General features: G+C 43.4%; 1 protein-coding gene across 22 annotated transcripts in view; it reads right to left on the minus strand.

Annotated features, from left to right (window-relative positions):
* Nucleotides 1-17,635, minus strand: part of ENOX1 (ecto-NOX disulfide-thiol exchanger 1) — a 485,482-nt gene that overhangs the window by 150,869 nt on the left and 316,978 nt on the right. The gene's annotated exons all lie outside the window — the stretch shown is intronic.

The following is a 17,635-nucleotide window of genomic DNA, read 5'->3' on the forward strand; positions in this document are numbered from 1 at the left end:
TTATCCTACAGTATGTGCAGAACCAGAACCTGCAAAAGCAGGCAAGGAGGTGATGGCAGCGCGGTGACGAAAGTGATGAGGACACGGACACAGACTTCTCTCAAAGCACGGGTCCCAGCAATTTGGACATCCTGGTGGCAATGGGGCAGGCTCATGCCGTGGAATGCTGATTCTGGGCCTGGGAAACAAGCACAGACTGGTGGGACCACATCGTGTTGCAGGTCTGGGATGATTCCCAGCATCTGCAAAACTTTCACATGCGTAAGGGCACTTTCATGGAACTTTGTGACTTACTTTCCCCTGCCCTGAAGCGCAAGAATACCAAGATGAGAGCAGCTCTCACAGTTCACAAGCGAGTGGTGATAGCCTTCTGGAAGCTTGCAACGCCAGACAGCTACCGGTGAGTCGGGAATCAATTTGGAGTGGGCAAATCTACTGTGGGGGCTGCTGTGATCCAAGTAGCCAATGCAATCACTGAGCTGTTGCTATCAAGGTTAGTGACTCTGGGAAATGTGCAGGTCATAGTGGATGGCTTTGCCGCAATGGGATTCCCTAACTGTGGTGAGGCGATACGCGGAATTCATATCCCTATCTTGAGACTGGACCACCTTGGCAGCCAGTACATAAACCGAAAGGGGTACTTTTCAATGGTGCTGCAAGCACTGGTGGATCACAAGGGACGTTTCACCAACATCAACGTGTCTGGGAAAGGTACATGACACTCGCATCTTCAGGAACTCTGGTCTGTCCGAACAGCTGCAGCAAGGGACTTACTTTCCAGACCAGAAAATAACCATTGGGGATGTTGAAATGCCTACATTTATCCTTGGGGACGCAGCCTACCCCTTAATGCCATGGCTCATGAAGCCATACACAGGCAGCCTGGACAGTAATCAGGAGCTGTTCAACTGTAGGCTAAGCAAGTGCAGAATGGTGGTAGAATGTGCATTTGGACGTTTAAAAGTGCACTTGCGCAGTTTACTGACTCGCTCAGACCTCAACGAAACCAATATTCTGTCGGAGAAAAACAGAGTTATATTTAAAAAGACACATTTTTAGAGAACAACGGGCAATAAATGGGTAGACTCTTTCACGGTGAACTAAGCTGTTAACATTACATAGCACATGTGCTTTAGGTACAAGGTTGCATTTTGCCTCTTATATTGAGGGCCTGCCAGGGCCAGGAAGCTGAATTTGGCTTGCAAGCAGCCATAGTAAGCCACAGTCTTTTGGCTTCTTTAAACTTCATAACATGTGGGAATGGTTTCAACAGCAGCGCCCTCATTTCCCATACCAAGCACCCGTTGGGTTGGCCATTTAAAATGGGTTGGCCATTTAAAAGGAGGGATTGCGGTTTCGGGTTAACATGCAGCACAAACCCAACTAACCCCCCCCACACACCCAATTATCTGAGATGATCGCTTCATCCCTCCCCCCACCACGTGGCTAACAGCGGGGATGATTTCTTTTCAGCTACAGGCACACAGCCCAGCAGGAACGGCCACTTCTGAATGTCCCGTTAATAAAATTCCCCTATTTCAACCAGGTGACCATGAATGATATCACTCTCCCGAGAATAACACAGGGAGATAAAGAACGGATGTTGCTTGAATGCATTCCAGTAGCTGTACTGGCCGCGAATGCATCCCAAAGTCTTCAGGGCAAATTAATCATTAAACATGCTTGCTTTTAAACCATGTATTATATTTACAAAGGTACACTCACCAGAGGTACCTTCTCCGCCTTCAAGGTCCGGGAGCCCGTCTTGAAGGGTTGGGAGGGTATTGTCTCCAAGGTGATAAACAGTTTCTGGCTGTCGAGGAGAACGGTTTCTCCGCTTGCCTGCTGTGCACTACCCTCCTCCTCCTCATCATCTTCCTCGTCCCCAAAATCCTCATCCCTGTTGCGTGAGACACCCCCTTGCAGGAGTTCACGAACAGGGGTGGGGTAGTTGTAGGGGCCTCCCCTAGAATTGCATGCAGCTCATCATAGAAGCAGCATGTCTGGGGATCTGACCCAGAGCGGCTGTTTGCCTCTTTGGTTTTTTGTTAGGCTTGCCTGAGCTTCTTAAGTTTCATGCGGCATTATTGCGGGTCCCTGTTATAGCCTCTGTCCTTCATTCCCTTGGAGATTTTTTCAAATATTTTGGCATTTCGTCTTTTGGAACCGAGTTCTGATAGCACGGATTTGTCTCCCCATACAGCGGTCAGATCCAGTACCTCCTGTTCAGTCCATGCTGGAGCTCTTTTCCGATTCTGGGACTCCATGGTCACCTCTGCTGATGAGCTCTGCACGGTCACCTGTGCTGATCAGCTTGCCACGCTGGCCAAACAGGAAATGAAATTCAAAAGTTTGCGGGACTTTTCCTGTCTTTCTGGCCAGTGCATCTGATTTGAGAGTGCTGTCCACAGTGGTGACAATGGAGCAGTCTGGGATAGCTCCCGGAAGCCAATACCATCGAATTGCGTCCACACTACCCCAAATTCAACCCAGCGATGTCGATTTCAGTGCTAATCCCCTCATTGGGGAGGAGTACAGAAATTGATTTTAAGAGCCCTTTAAGTCGACAAAAATGGCTTCATCATGTGGACGGGTGCAGAGTTAAATCGATCTAACGCTGCTAAATTCAACCTAAACTCATAGTGTAGACCAGGGCTTGGACAGTTTGGTGGTGTTTTCATCTAACGAGAAGATGACGAACATCAGCTGTGTACTGATGACAGCTCCTTGTAAAACTCCACAAGTGAGGGGCCTGAGGGCTGTAAATCCAGTGCCCATGTTGATTTTGTGGGTGCCGATTGAAAGGAATGAATGAAGTCATCTAAGCACAGTGTCACTTACTTCTGCTACAGCTCTGATGGGATTCAGCACCATTCCATGTTTAACCATAGAGGTGTTGCGGAGGAGTCCAGCAATATCAATTTGGATATGTAGCCCTTGTCTATGGGCAGGAAACAATCATCCATTAGTGTTGCCAGTGTGGTCTGTTTCATATCCTGGCATGATACCTATTTTGGATAGGTCCAGGACACTAGAGTTATCTAAGTGGAGATGGAAATGAACCTTGTTGAGCTTTTCAATTAGCTTGTTGAGTCTTCAGAAAAAGATGTATTGATAAGACTATATGGAACGGTAAAGAAAATGAGAAATAACCCAGAACATATATCTGTTGTTGGCAGATGTATTTTGATACATAATCATCTAGATATTACAGTCATGGGTACGCTACAAATGCCACACATAGACTAATTATCCATATCACTATATCACACACATAAAGGGTGAATATGTTATAGTTTAGGTTTTTATTTTTAAAACTATTTTTAAAGGGATATAGATAGCCATACAGAGATACAAACATTTTCTGAACTGTTGAAACTATAATTATCAACATTAACAATGTGATATAAATATGGATTTAACAATGTGAATTACAGAAAAAGACATGATGATATATATTAAATACATTCATAAAAATTACTAAATCAAGTTAAGAATGTGCAAACACATTATGCTTAACTTTGAACCCATGTGAACATTGTAGATAAGCACGGAACACTATGACGTATCATGGGAGGGGGGAGGAATAGCCTGCTAAACCCAGGGTTGTGAGTTCAATCCTTGAGGGGGCCACTTAGGGATCTGGGGCAACATCAGTACTTGGTCCTCCTAGTGAAGGCAGGGGGCTGGACTCGATGACCTTTCAAGGTCCCTTCCAGTCTATGAGATAGGTATGAATGGGTCCACTTGCACAGTGTTGGTTTAGTAGATGCCCTGAGCAGTAATATATTCAGGGCCACATTCTGCCTATCTATCCCAAAACAAGAGTAACTTCCTGATTCATCTAATGAGTGATCTGCAAGACAGAACAATGACAACTTTTGAAGAACAAACAAAAGATTTATATTAAAAATGGATCTTAAAGAGACAGAGAAGAGAAATGTTCTTCCCATACAGTTAAAGTAGCTCTGAAAAGCTCACTTTTTCAATAAGGAGATGCAGAGACAAAAAACAACCACATTAAATCTCAGGCTCTGAAAAAAAGGAGCAGACAGTTAAAATCCTTTTGAAAGAACTACTCTCTAATATGATGCACAGGAAGGGGGCAACCCCTTTTGCTAGTACAACTGTTGGGGTGTGAGCAGTTGAATGTTCCCATTCAGCTTTAATATAAAGCTGCTTTCTGTCCTTTCCTGCCAACTCTTGCTGTCCAACTGGTCTTCAGCTCTGCCAAGTTAAATGGTTGCTTCAATAACAAGTGCTCACAATTCTGCCATCTGTGATTTTGGGGGAAGTGCTCCATCCGCAACATCGTGCCACTTCTTTTCTGCCGGTTGTTGCCATGCTGTGCTGGAGCCAGTTACGTATTTGCTTAATAAGAGCATCTTTGCTTCTTAAGGACATCGCTGTGTTCTTCTGCTGCTAATACTTAGCCACCTGATGTGCCTTTCATTCGGTTTGCCCCTGCCAACTGCCTCTGTGCTGTTATATAACAGCTGCCAAGACATATATTTGTTTAATTAATAAGGGCACCCATTTGTACCAGCACTAATTTGTCCATGTGTACGTGCATGTTTGGAGGGGTTCTTACCTTGTGTGTGCTTGTGCCTGCAGTACTTTGATATGTTCTCCTTACCCCTTATATGCATGTCAGTTGTGAAAACAGTTAAATAACCTTTTCTGTTGCCCCAAAATGATGAGCAACCCAATTAGGAAAGTGGTCACTGGTGGGCACGTCAATGGTAATGATAATTTTACATCTAAGAAAAATATTCTACCTTTGCTTTAGTAGACAGACCTAGACAAATATCCAGATCCAGCAATCCAGTTGCCAAACAACTTGTACTGTGGTTTTTAGCAGGATCTAGGCAGCCGCTAGTAGTAAATGCAGTGGGACATGCATAGACTTCACCTCACAGGCTACGATACTGCCACTGCGCAAAGCTCATTATATTCATGCTTCTGCAGTAAAAGGGTTGTTACTAGTAGAGGGGGAAGTTCTGGAACCAAGAAATCTGAAAATACAATGCAGCCACCTTTGTTGATTTTTTTGAAAATTAATGTTGAATCCATTTCCGAAAGTGAAAATCGGAGTTACCCTGGAAAAAGGCAAGTAGAATGCTGTGTCTGCTGTTGCTCAAGTAACAACAGATACTGGCAGTGCTATTCATCATGTGATAATGGTGGAGAATCTTACAGTCACTTCCTTTTAGCACTGAACAAGAAGCCTTATTAGAATAAGAAAAGCTGTATTATTCCTAAAGCTTCTTTGTGCCTATTTCACTGTAGAGCTTCTACTCAAAACTTTCCCCCAGTCTTTCCTATAGTCTGGCTAGTATGCATACCCTTGTCTCAGTCTCCCTTTTTCTGTATAAGCAAGTAAACATGAAATTTACCACAACTTATAGATCCAGATGAGTCGCTGGTTTCTGTGCATCCAGATCTTGCCATCTTTTGGCCTTGAGGAGGGTTTTAATTCACTAGGATTATCAAACCCCATAGGTGCAGTAGTAGGGTTCTGATGAGTATATTTTGGACTTTTCTCAACAGGACTATCTGCCTTCACTAATGAAGTGCTATGAGTGCCCTTGCATCATGTAGTAATTGTTGTCATCGGGTTACATAACAATGGAGGGATCTTGGTGTGCAGCTACGTTCAGATAACAGAGGGCATTTTCCAATATATTCCTTCATCCAGTTTTTAATTGGTATGGGGTGTCCTGGTAAACTTCCAGAGGCATCCCAAGTAATAGAGAAAAAAGCCTTAAACCTCTTCAGTTTGGTATCTCTCAACCTCACATCTTTTAGCAGAGCCACTCAGGACAAAGATTTCTCTCTAAAGTTGGCAGCACAGCTCTGATTTGTCAATGGATAATCAGCTGAACTAGGCTTGCTCCAGTGATTGACATGGGTCTTGCCCTATACCTCATCATGAGGTCTTTTCCCTGTAGGAGTCTCTTAGCAAACTATACTTTCTCCACCAGTCCATTCCCCAAAGGGAATTGGAAATAAAATGCCTGAAATTATACTGTACCCCTCAAGCTTAGAACTTCAGCTGGCAAGATGCAGCCCATGAGAACAAATGTATTTTAACTTTTCAACAGCCAATGGTTACCAGATGGGTATGCCTTTTCTTCACCCAGCACTAGTGCTATCTTTTTCTAAGGTTATTTAGGTAATGCTGTGGATATGAGAGATTCTAAGAATTGTGTCTTTCTGGTTCTGTGTCTTTGCAAGTTCCTCTTCTGTTGATGTTCACAAAAATATATCAAGCCCCACAAGCCCGAAACACGCAATCACCAGAAAAGATAAGGGGAGATTTATCAGTGCATGGCTGATATGTGGATGAGCCATTAGATTATATGGTTGTCTTTGTTCATTGTTTTTGTCTACATCCACTCTTGTCACTTGCAAAACAATTAAAAATGGCACTAACCCTACTTTTTTTTTTTTAATTTAGGTCTCGGTCTTATATAAACTAAGGGGAACCATCCCAAAGATTTGGATGCCTCTGACATACATATCAAAACACAAGAACATCTGTTTTGGAAAGTTAAGATTTTAGGCTGTATTAGCAAGAAGAGTTTAAACAAGAAATAAGAGCGTGGCTTTCTTCTTCACAATGCATTGTTAAAGCACTTCAGGAAGTGGCTTTGCCCATGTGGCATGCTTTGCACAATGGCTCAATCTTTCAGTTCATGTGTTTCTGGAAGGTGAATGGCAAGATTGGAACATGATTGCAGCTGCCAAAAATATTGTGGATGTTTTCCTCCAATGCTTTGAAGATCCTGTTTAGCTAACAGGGAAAAAAAGCAGTCCCAAACCCTCAAACCACCCACCTGATCAAGGATGCGTCTATTCTGTGTAACACTTTATTGAATATAAAAAGATATGCACGAGTTTAACTTAGAAACTAGTCCTGGTAGCAGAATCAAACTATGCCCATTTCAGTGAAACATAGTTACAGTAGGCCCCTACAAGAAGCTATATATCTTTAACCCATTTGAGATTGCACAAAGTGGCATATCCTTTGCATCAATCTCTTTAAGCCATATGATACCACTTTTGAGGCTTCTTGAACATTGAATTTTTTTTTTGCAAGAAGAACATGTCAATATTTTAAGTGTATATGAAGCACACAGATGATAACTTGCCCATAGTTTGGACCAGAAAATGTTTGACTGGTTGCAGGGTGATGACACATTAAGCAGATGATCAAATTTACCAGCTTTACTGGTGGAGCCTTGATTCAAGTCTTTGTAGCTTTCATATAGCTTGAGAGAAGATACACATGTAACATGACACAGGAAGGACAGAAAAGCAACTGCCATGGCAAGTTCTTCTTTAGACTCAGCCATGCCACTGGAAGTGGCTGCTTTAATTTCCACTTTCTTGCTCTACTTAATACTGCCCAGCAGTGGCAACAACAGCAATTGGTTGCACAACTCGCAAACATTGACTTCTACAGTAAGTGTGCACAGACGGATTCCATGCAACCCTGGCAGCAGGCTAGACAAACCATTCCTTTCACGGTGTACTGCCACCTTGTGTAAAACTCTACTGAAAGCCTCTTCCTGTCCCTTCCATCTGGAAGAAGTTCAGCCAAAGTAGATTGCTTTTGTCTGGCTGCATCACACTCTGTTTCTTTAAGAAGAGTTAGGCAGAAACATGCAAAGGAAGCCCACAAAACTCCCCTTTGCATGATAAACAGAGAACTTTCGTAATTTCCAGTGCTTACTGGGGTTTGCCAACTTTTGCCAAAAATTCATCAAAGACTTTCTGAATACCACATTTACTTAGACACAGGAAGCCCAATCTGCCTTTGATCTATTAAAAGAAGCATTTACAAGTCACCCATCTGGGTACATCCAGACCTGGCAAAACCTTTAATTGACAAAGCAGATGCCTCTAATTATGCAATGGGAGCAGTACTGTCACAGCAACATAGGCCCCAGAATGTGCTATACCCATGTGCATTTTATTCCCGGAAACTCATGTTGATAGAACAAAGCTATGAAATCTGTGACAAAGACCTACTGGCCATCAAGGCTACTTTTGAAGAATAGCATCACCACCTGGAAGCAGCTCCTTTCTCAGTCCAGATGTATACAGACCACAAGAATCTGGAGTACCTGTGCGTTGAAAGGACTCTCAACCAGCATCAGATCTGGTGGTCTCTTTTTTTCTCCAGGTCCGATTATACCGACTTATTGGCTGGTTAACCAGAATGATAAACCTGATGCATCGCCCTGCAAGGATGAGTGTAACGATGCTGCCTTTGATGGGACACTTCTGAGAGTATTAATTCAGGACAAATTGCTTAGAGCAGGGCAGTTACAGCCCAAGGCTGGGGTTTCTCCACTTCTAAGGCACACCAAACCACCCAGACAGAGGGGAGTTTAGTTTTACCCCACTGGCTAACCATAAGTCACACAAGCAATTTCCTTAGACACTCGTTTCTCAGTATTACCACCAGTGCCACTCGTTATGGGGATGAATGGTTATGAAAACCAATGCCCCAGTAAAAGAAAAAAGGTTCTCCCGATCCGAAAGGACCAAGCCCCAGACCCAGGTCAATCTACAAATCAGATCTTACCCACAAATCATGCTGTTGCCAATCCTTTAGAATCTAAAATCTAAAGGTTTATTCATAAAAGGAAAAAAATATAGATGAGAGCTAAAATTGGTTAAATGGAATTAATTACATGCAGTAATGGCCAAGTTCTTGGTTCAGGCTTGTAGCAGTGGTGGAATAAACTGCAGGTTCAAGTCAAGTCTTTGGAGTACATCCACAGCTGGGATGGGTTATTCAGTCCTTTGTTCAGAGCTACAGTTTGGAGCACCGTTCCTCCAGAGGTCAGAAGCAGAATTGAAGACCAAATTGAGGTTTTTAGGGCCTTTTATATTCTCTGCCCATGGAAAGACCCCCTTTTGTTCTTACTGTGGAAAATCACAGCAGCAAGATGGAGTCTGGAGTCACATGGGCAAGTCACATGTCCATGTATGACTCAGTTTGCAGGCCGACACCATTGTTTACATGTTAGTTTGAGCGTTCCCAGGAAAGCTCAGATGTGGATTGGCATCTACCAAAGTTCATTGTCAGTTGATTGGGCACTTACTGAGAATAGTCCCTTCTCAAGAAGCTGACCAAATGCTTCACTGAGGCTACTTAGAATCAAAACACATTGAGATACAAGTACATAGCCAATATTCATAACTTCAACTACAAAAATGATACACACATAAACATAGCATAATCATAACCAGCAAATCATAACCTTTCCATAGACACCTTACTGGATCACCTTTATACAAGATTTGGTGCAACTATAGGACCTTGGCTGTAACAATGATCTATACAGTCACAGTTCATGTTAATAACGTCATAATGAGAACTTGGACAAGAAAAATACAGCTCCTGACCTGCCACAGTCTTGAAACCTTGCCATTTCATCAATGTGTTGGTGAACAATGACTTCCTTTTTCTCATGAAGCCTCTCCTATCCCACAATCCATTTGCATTAAACCTTATGTCAACTGGTATGGAATTAGCACCTGACTCAAAATTCTCTTTCAAGAATGGGATTCTCATGTTTAAGGACTGGATCTATGACCCAGATGGGGAACCATGCCTAGCAATACTCTGGCTATGCCATGACTTGCCCCTGACTGGCAAATTCAGCTACTGGAAAACAATGAAGCTGGTCTTTCAATATTTCTGATGGCCAAAACTACATTTGTCCATTGAGTCCTACATCACTCTTGTGAGGTCTGAGCTCAGATGAAGACCCCCTGCACCAAACACTTTGGTGCTCTGATTCCACTGTTAATTCCATCTCAGCCTTGTTGTCCATCTCCATTGATTTTATTGTTGACCTCCGCAATTCTCAAGGCTGCAGGGCAGGGATAGTTGTTGTTGACCTGCTTACAAAAATGTCTCATTTCATGCCGTGACTTAAAATTCCTACCACGGAAGTAACAGCCCAACTGTTTTTCAACTCTGTCTTCAGATTCCGTGGCCTACCATCTAATATTATATCTGACTGAGGATCACAGTTTGTTTCACACTTCTGACAGGAGTTGTTCAAGCTCCTGCATGCTGAACTATGTGCTTCTTCAGCTTATGCCCCCTGACTCATGGACAGACTGAATGAGTGAACCAGACTCTGGAGCAATACCATCACTGCTTTATTAACTATCAACAGAATGACTGGGTTTCCCTCCTTCTCTTTGCTGAATTTGCGTACAATAATTCCAACCACTGAGCAACCTGCCAGAGTCTTTTTTATGCCAACTACAGTTCCTACCCTTGGTTTCACCCATTCATGCACAAGCTTCCAATGTATCTCCAACCTCTGATCTAGTCAAACACCTTCACTGTAGCCAGGATGAATTGAAAACCCACCTAAAAGAAGCTACAAGAGATTACAAGTGTTTTGCTGACCTTCACTGGACGGCAACCCCTCTAATCACAGTTGGAGAGTATGGCTCTCAGCACAATACCTTGATTCTACCCGGCCTTCAAGGAAGTTGGACACTGACATCTTGGCCCACTCCAGGTCAACTAGCAGATCAACCCAGTGGTCTTCAAACTCCAACTGTCTGGGACAAGGGTCGGCAACCTTTGACATACGGCTCGTCAGTGTAAGCACCCTGGCGGGCTGGGCCAGTTTGTTTACCTGCCGCATCAGCAGGTTCAGCCGATCACGGCTCCCACTGGCCACGGTTCGCCATCCCAGGCCAATGGGGGCGGTGGAAAGCTGCGGCCAGCACATCCCTCGCCCACGCCACTTTCCGCAGCCCCCATTGGCCTGGGACGGCGAACCGCAGCCAGTGGGAGCCGCAATTGGCCGAACCTGCCAACGCGCCAGGTAAACAAACTGGCCCGGCCTGCCAGGGTGCTTTCCCTGGCAAGTCGCGTGCCACAGGTTGACGACCCCTGGCCTAGGGTGATGAAAATGCACTTGGTATTCCACATCTCCCTGATGAAAAAGGACATTGACAACTCCTTCCCCGGATGAGACAACGTCCATCTCTACCCATCTGGACCGGCTCCAGATTTTCTGCCGCCCCAAGCGGCGGAAAAAAAAAAGCCAATCGGCGGCATTTCGGCAGCAGCTCAATCGTGCCACTCCATTCTTCGGCTGCAGTTCAGCGGCAGGTCCTTCACTCCCTCTCTTTCTCTTCGGCGGCAGCTCAAAGAGGAAGAGAGGGACTGGGGGACCCGCCGCTAAATTTCCGCTGAAGACCCGGATGTGCCGCCCCAATGGCGAACGGAGTGCCGCCCATTTGTATTGGCCGCCCCAAACACCTGCTTCCTTAGCTGGTGCCTGGAGCCTGCCCTGTTACCCATTATGGTCGGGGCATGAGGAATACATGGTGAAGCAGATCTTGGAGTCAAATTCATGTATCGTGTTGATTGGAAGGGTTATGGTCAGATGATCATTTGTGGGAGCCAGCTGAAAACATCCATGCACTCAACCTGCTTTGAGAGTACCATCAGTCACACCCTGATAAGCCTGCTTTAAAGACTCTTGGTAGGTTTCTTTGGGTGGTGGGATAATGTAAGGCCTCTGAACTTGATAAGTGCTGCTGAGCTTCCTGAGTCATCCCTGAGTGTGCTTATCTGAGGGCTCCACATCAATCAGCCAGGGCTCAGGCAATCCACAGGCTATGGTCTAACCAGGTGACCCTAAAGACAGAGATACAGGCTCTCACTGAGAGCAGCCACTCCAGTCTGCTCAACATCGCTATCTCCCTAGAAGTGTCACTGGAAGCTTGGCAGTTCTGACAGACTGCTCCTGTTCCAGCTCCAGCCGTGTTCCAACCCTGTTCTTGATTCCTGCTCTGATAGCTCGCTGCTGTCCCCAGCCCGACGATTAGGCCCGACCACTACTGCTTCAACCACTTGGCCTGACCATCCATTTCTCATTTTCTGACAAAATCTGAACCTAAGATGGAAAACTCGGCACTTGATGAAGAGGGAAACCAGCTACAGTTGTCAGTTTTTCATTGCTAACAGCCCCACATGGAAGAAGTTTGATTCAGACAGAAACTGACTAATTCTAGTCAGTTTTCCTCTGCAATCTGATGCTCTTCCATGCGCAAACCCTTGCTGCTGTGGGTGCTGAAACCTGCAGGGATGAAAACTAGAAGGGGGGGGGGGGAGAAAAATAGGACAGAAAAAAGCTGAAAGCTAAAGGGGCATGGAAATGCAGAAAGGGCAAAGAAGAAACACAAAAGTGGAGGAGGAAAAGACAACTAGAGAAAAATAAAAACAGGAGAACCCAGGACCTGGAAAACGTTGTGTTGTTTGTTGTAGTGCATTCTGATGTGTGTGTCTTTGTGTGTGTGCTTTACACTTTACATAAGCAACCTGCTTCTCCCATCTCCATATGATATACTCACTGGAAGTTACAGAGTTAGCTAAAGATTCAATGTGTAACCAATAATAAAAACACAAAGTACATGCATAATCACACATGATTTTTCATTCAAAACTCCAAATCCTATATTTAAAACTATAGAAGTAGAGTAAATATAACATTCAATATAATACAGTGATTATAATATGTAAAATGCACTTATTTCTCTCCTGGCTTTCCAGCAGTCTTTTTGGATTCACTCCACACTACTCCCAGGACAAATATCTACCCATCTTTCTGCCAGCTCACTCAATTTATTTGGTGTTGGCCTCTTCTCAGTCTCCACCTCCAAACTGACTCCAACTGCTGGCTCGTACACAGTATTTTGCTGTGTCTCAGTCCCCACCCATTGTTAGCCACTTCCTCTGTAAATCTTACACATCTTCCTTGCCTCTTTATCTTGCAGCTGATTTTCTCTGTTAAACGTTTTGTGATATTGGGTATTAAGGATGCTACAGTAAAATAAAACCCCTTGGTTTTGTTTGGTTTGACTAAAATAGCAGCAGATGGTTTCTCAACCTTACTGTTGCGCTAGTATTTTGCATGGGTTTTCCTTTTACAAACAAACAAATGAGAATAAAATCTGAACTGTTCAGCTTCCAGATGTTAGCATTGCATTGATTCACAGCTGGCAGGCATGTGGAATTAATCATTTCTTTGATCTAAAGATATTTAGTTTGATGCTTCCTGAACCCACTCACTAACCAAAGTTCCCTGTGCCCCTCCATTGTTAACCAAAACCTCTCCAGACTTTGGACTGTACGAAATTTTTAGATTGCAGTTATTAAGGCCGCCCCAGTTGCAGATAGCCTGTGCTAACTTCTATTTGAATCTGTGAAACCGATTTTCTTTGTATCTCTGGGGTAGGAATAGGAGGAAATTCTCAGGCTTTTAAAGGTCCCATTGTAGGCAGCTATATTCAGGGGTTAAATTGGGGAGGGAGGGAAAGTACTCGTCCGGGCTCCACCCACAAACTAACCTCCATTTAACCCAGATGCTAAAACTAGAAGCTCCTCAGATTGACCATATCCTCACAATAATTCTTTCTTGCATTCTCTGCATGCAGAGACACCAGCTGATCATGCAAACAGGGATTCTTTGGGGGAAGTTCTATGGCCTGAGTTATAAAGTAGGTCTGACTAGAAGATCATAGTGGTCCCTTCTAACTTTAGAATCTATGAACCTATGCCTTCTCCTCTGATCAGCTGTGGAACAGGGTTGTCATTGAAATCACCATTATTAGGCTCCAGAGTGTACCCCCCAACTGAGATGAATAAAGGCAATTTAGAGATCCCAGAGTTATTGCCAACCTATCTGGACTGCAGCCTGCAGCCCTTATGTGTGCTAAAAACACTATGTCAACAACAGAAACTTCATCAGGAGGACTAGAGATACTACAGAAAATGGTAATTTCAAAGTCAACCAAAAAAATATAATCTTAGAATTGTTACAGAAAAAGATTATACCTCATCAAGTAGTTTATTATGACAGCACAGACAGCGTTTATGGTACAACAAACACACACCTCATCTTATTCTTTACAAAGAAGACTAAAAAGCTGATAAATGCTTATAACAGAAAGAAAGGAGCTCTTTGAGACTGCTTGTTTCAGTGCCTCCAAATATATTTAAAATGAAGGCACTGCTTTTGGTTACCTTTCAGCAGCAAAAAGGCACCTTTTTTTCCTTAAAAAATCTTGACATCTTTCTTGCAAAATAATATTTAATTATCCAGCTTAACAGAGGAAAGATGCATTTTATTTGAAAAGAAATCAGAGGCATTTTTAAGTGAACAACATACTTTAGGAAGCAAAGTGAGATCCTGTGTGTTCAAAATTAGTTTAACTTCTCTGTCAATTAGAGCAGCATCCAGGATTTGCTGTTCCTATATTACACATATTTTAATTTAGAGTACATCAGTGACTCAGTACAAAATTGGAATCTCAGAATGTTTGCCGCTAGAAAAGTTCATCTGTAATTTTTGGTAACCTGAAGCACAGATCAATTTGTTAATATTTCAGAGCAGTAAACCAAAGGAATAATAATTTCACACACACACACACACACACGCACACACAACCTAGTGTCCCCTCCAAAAAACCGAAATCCTACCATTCAAAACTAAATTAGCCTTTCCTGCTGCTTGTAATTTACTATCAGAATTTGTAACATGTGACTCACTTTGACAGTGCTTTCAACAAAGATGAAGATTTATTAACACAGAGAAACCGTTTATTGCTTTAAGAAGAATCTTTCTTTGCAAATTAAAGATGAAACCAAACGGTGTCAGAAAGACTTTGTTCGAAATTATAATGCATCTTTCAATTTTAAGAGGAAAGTGTGTTTCTTTATGCTATTTTTCGACTAGAAAATGTTATTCGCATTAAATTGTTCCTTGTCCCTCTCACCAATGTAGAGGTACATTAATACTGCACTGGTCATGTCAGGACTTCTATTATAAATCTTTTTTGTCAGAGATTTATAACTCAACTGTAAAAATGTGTTCCAGACTGAAAATTGGCATAGAGGTCCCAGTTCAATGATATACAATGGATTTAGTACTTTATCCAATAAGAAAAAAAAATCAATTTTGCAGTTTTTACCTGTAGGAGTTTTCCAAAAAAAAAAAAAAAAAAAAAAAGAGACGGGGTCAAATTACTTGGTGACTTTAAAAGAATAAGCAATACATGTGGGGTTTAAATCGGTCAAAAAATGTGTAAGTAGCATAAACTGTACTGATCTGGCATTCTCTGTACCTATTGAGTATGGTTATTTAGACTTTCAAAAGGCCTTTGACAAGAGGCTGCTAAAGAAACTTTGCAGTCATCGTCTGAGAAGAAAAATACTGCTATAACAAACTGGCTAAGAGAAAACAAAGAGCAGGAATAAATGGTCAGTTTTCATCCTGGCAAAAGTTTGGCAGTGGGGTGCTACAAGATTTGATGTATTTGTTCATCATCAGGATCGACATCATGTTCGCATTCCGCCTCTGGCATCTAGGGCAGCGACGAAGCTCCTCCACTCCTGTCTGTTTCTGGCAAGTCTTTCAATGGTTCCCCAGCTGTGCCCCAGGTTAATGTATTTATTAATGATAATGAAAAGAGGGTGAGCAATGTGGTGGCAAAATTTGCAGATGGCACAACATTATTTAACTGTGAGGCAAATGGGCAACATGATGACAAATAAAGTTCTCTGCCATGTGCATTTGTCACCACTGAATAATTTGAACTACTCATGTACTTTACTGAGTTCTAAATGAATGATATCCTCTTACAAGAAGGACCTGAGCATCACTGGGCACAGCGCAACGAAGACCTCTGCTTTATGGGCAGCAGTGGGTGACAAAAAAGCAAATAAGATTCCAAGGTCAAAAGGGACCGTTGTGATGATCTACTCTGACCTCCTGTGTAACACAGGTCATAGACCAGGGGTCGTCAACCTCTGGCACGCGGCTCGCCAGGGAAAGCACCCTGGCAGGCTGGGCCAGTTTGTTTACCTGCCGCGTTGGCAGGTTCAGCCGATCGTGGCTCCCACTGGCCGTGGTTCGCCGTCCCAGGCCAATGGGGGCTGCGGGAAGTGACACGGGCCGAGGGATGTGCTGGCCTCGGCTTCCCGCTGCCCACATTGGCCTGGAATGGTGAACCACAGCCAGTGGGAGCTGCGATCGGCCGAACCTGCTGATGCGGCAGGTAAACAAACTGGCCCGGCCCGCCAGGGAGCTTACCCTGGCGAGCCGCGTGCCAAAGGTAGCCAATCCCTGACATAGACCTTCCTCAAAATAATTCCTAGAGCAGATCTTTTAGAAAAACATCTAATCTTGTTTTAACAATTGCCAGTGCTCCACCATGTCCCTTGTTACATTGGTCCAGTGTAGTACCCTCACTGTGAAAAATTTACACTCTATCTCTAGTCTGAATGTGTCTAGCTTCAACTTCCAGCCTTTGGATCGTGTTATAGCATCTCTGCTAGACTAAGAGACCATTAGCAAATATTTGTTCCCCATGCAAGTACTTACAGACTGTCATCAAGTCACCCTGTAACCTTTCCTTTGTTAAGCTAAATAGCTTGAGTTCCTTGAGTCTATCACTATAAGGTATGTTTTCCAATCCTTTAATCATTCTCATGGCTCTTCTCTGACTCCCTTGCAATTTATTAACGTCCTTCTTGAACTGTGGACACCAGAGCTGGAAATAGTATTCCAGCAGTGGTCACACTGGCGTCAGATACAGAAGTAAAATAACCTGTGTAATCCTACTAGAGATTCCTCTGTTTGTACATCCAAGGATGGCATTAGCCCTTTGGCCACAGCATCACACTGGGAGCTTGTGTTCAGCTGATTTATCCATGAGGACTCCCGAATCTTTTTCAGAATCACTGCTTCCCATGATAGAGTCCCCCATACTGTAAGTATGGCCTACATCCTTTGTTCCTTGATGCATTTATACTTAGCCATATTAAAACATTTATGTCTGCTTGCACCCAGTTTACCAAGCGATTCAGATCACTCTGAATCAGTGCCCTGTTCTCTTCATTATTTACCACTCCTGCAATTTTTGTTTCTTCTGCAAACTTTATCAGTGAGATTTTATGTTTTCTTCCAGGTCATTGATAAAATGTTAAATAGCATAGGGCCAAGAACTGATCCCTGAGGACCCTTCTAGAGACCACTCACTCAATGATGATTCTCTATTTCCAATTTGAGAGCTATCACTTAGCCAAATGTTAATCCATTTAACAAGATGCTGGCATGCATAAGGAATTGGATGGAGAAAAATACAGTAAATATTATAGGGCTATTACATAAATCAAAGGTATGTCCTCATCAGGAATACTGCGTTAGTTCAAGTGACCCTGTCTCTAAAAAGGATAATGCAAAATTACAGAGGGTTCAGAGAGGGGCAATGGAAATGTGCTCCCCCCACCTGTATGTGGTGGGTCCTTTGACTGGCTGGCCAGAAGAAAAAGGATTGTTGCCCCAGTAAGGGCTCCTTTTGCAATTTGTGGCAAAGGGAAAAGGAGGGGAAGGTTTGCCTTAGTGGGGCCAGGAGGAAGAGGAAGTGGCTAGCCTAGGGGTGCGTGCGTGTGTGTGTGTGTGTGAGAGAGACTGCTGCCCTACCAGGTGAGTAGAGAAGGAGGGATATTTATATCCTGGGCAGTTCTGGAGAAGCCTTCTCTCACTGGGATCAGGCAGTCGTCACCCATGCTCCCACC

This window comes from Chrysemys picta, chromosome 1, assembly GCF_011386835.1.
Source record: "Chrysemys picta bellii isolate R12L10 chromosome 1, ASM1138683v2, whole genome shotgun sequence".
NCBI lineage: Eukaryota > Metazoa > Chordata > Testudines > Emydidae > Chrysemys > Chrysemys picta.